The sequence below is a fragment of the Dichomitus squalens genome (assembly GCF_000275845.1).
Source record: "Dichomitus squalens LYAD-421 SS1 unplaced genomic scaffold DICSQscaffold_43, whole genome shotgun sequence".
Lineage (NCBI taxonomy): Eukaryota > Fungi > Basidiomycota > Agaricomycetes > Polyporales > Polyporaceae > Dichomitus > Dichomitus squalens.
This window is the reverse complement of record NW_006766925.1, coordinates 31177-33295: the sequence shown is the minus strand read 5'-3', so window position 1 is coordinate 33295 and position 2119 is coordinate 31177.

The window sequence follows — 2119 nt, the reverse complement described above, 5'->3', positions numbered from 1 at the left end:
TACATAGTACATACAATAGACCTTATATACACAGTAGAATAGGGGTAGATAAGGGCGCGGGTATCCGTCGGGGGGCGGGACCTGTGGCGCTCGTTCCGCGAGCTCGCCATCTTGACGCCAGGATTCCAACACATCCCCTCGAGCGAGCGCGGGCAACGAGCGAAGGATAACAAACAAATGGAACGGGGCGGGGATAAGGGAAACAGCGAGCAAGGAAGGAGGGGTTGTGTCCGCACAAATAAGGGATAACGTACGATAAGTCTAATACATCCCCTTAATCGGGGCATTTACCACGCTTCCGTCTCCTTCTCGGCAAGAAGCTGATCGGCGCTAACGGTTGCCGAAAACGCGTAATGGGCCTCTTCAGTCTTAAGCTCGGGGCAGTCACGCTGATAGTGGCCCTTCTTCGAGCACTTGAAGCAGGTGATGCGCTCGAGCGGGGTGCGAGGCTTCGTGTAAGCAGCAAGGGCGACTTCGGAGTCATGATGAGGCGGGTTGAGGGACAATTGGCGCGACTCTTCGTTAAGTAAGCGGGTGATGACGTAATCGATGGTAAGCTCGCTAGGCGGGGTAGAGTCGAGATTGACGACCAGCTGAGAGTACGAATCGGGGAGGCCATTCGTGAGAACGAGGATGCGGTCTTCATCGGAGATAGAGGCGTCAATCTCCTCGAGGCGGAAGGCGGCCCGGCGGACGTCAGCGATCCACGATGTCATCGTTTGATCCGGGCGCTTAGACAAGCGCCAGAAAGCGCGCCGGTGTGCGACCCGGGTACCAAAGCCGCGGGCGCGGTGGACTCGACGGAGCTCGGTCCAGACTTCGTGAACGTCTTGTGATTGGATGTGGGCGTACTGGGTGGGCTCGATATTCAAGATAATCTCGGCGCGCGCTTCTGCGATCTTCGCACGCCAGGCACGCACAGCCTTCGTGTTATCAGAGCCGGAGGGGCGGGTTTCATCAGCAGGGGCGCTCGTAACCTCCCAGAGACCCTTGCGAACAAGGAGGGCCTCCATGCCGATAACCCATTCAGCGTAGTTGTCATCGGCGAGCTTCGCAATTGTGGGCGGTGCCATCGGGGCGGGAGCAGCGGGGAGCGCGGGGCGGTCGCGGTTACGGGGTCGTCGGGGTGCACGGGGTCGTCGTCGGGTCGGTCGTCGTCGGGTCGGTCGTCGTCACGGGTCGTCGGTTCGCGGGATCGTCGAGTGGCTTCGGCCCCACTAGGCAGTGCCTCGAATTATCCTTCGGGCAGAGGAGACGCGTTTATGTAGAAGTTCGAGGGCAAGCGGGCACAAATGGGATTCGCGTTTGGCCGGTGTAAACGCGTGCCGTACATAGTACATACAATAGACCTTATATACACAGTAGAATAGGGGTAGATAAGGGCGCGGGTATCCGTCGGGGGGCGGGACCTGTGGCGCTCGTTCCGCGAGCTCGCCATCTTGACGCCAGGATTCCAACAATCCTCCTTTAGGCTCAACGTCGAGGCTGTTCTCGAGCTAGTCTCTGTTGTCTTCGAGATATCCATGCATTATATCTTGGAGCAGGTGGGCCGCATACCAAAGGTGGAGATTGGCAGCGCTGGCCTAAGCGATGAGGCGCGCGTCCAAGCGCCAGGACCTCGCATAGACCAGATGGCGAGCATCTCCAAGAGATAACATCGGCTATCGTGCTCCTGCTCTTGATGTCACCTGCGTAGCTGATAGCGGCGGTCCCTCATTGTATCTGCTTCTCCTCGCTAACCGCTGGTCCGATTACCTCAAAACAACGTGTGTACAATACTCATGTACGCAGCGAAGAAAATGTTTGGTCCAGATTTTGGCGAAAGTGCGCGCATTTTGATGAAAACACATCTTAAAAAAACTATACCAAAGACTTCAAGCCCCCAAAGCATACAAATGGATTGGTGTATTTCGTTTTGCAGGCAATAGGGTATGGACCATGCTATTAGACAATCTATGGAGGCAACCAAGGACAGCGGACAGCCTAAGCGCGCAAGCCGGAAGAAACGGTTTCCAAAAAAGGCATCTTGATCGTCCACTACCACGATGGCTCTGACACGCCGTTCTTCCGCTCAGAAAGCTCACTCTGCAAGTCAGATGTGAAGAATTAGTGACAGGCG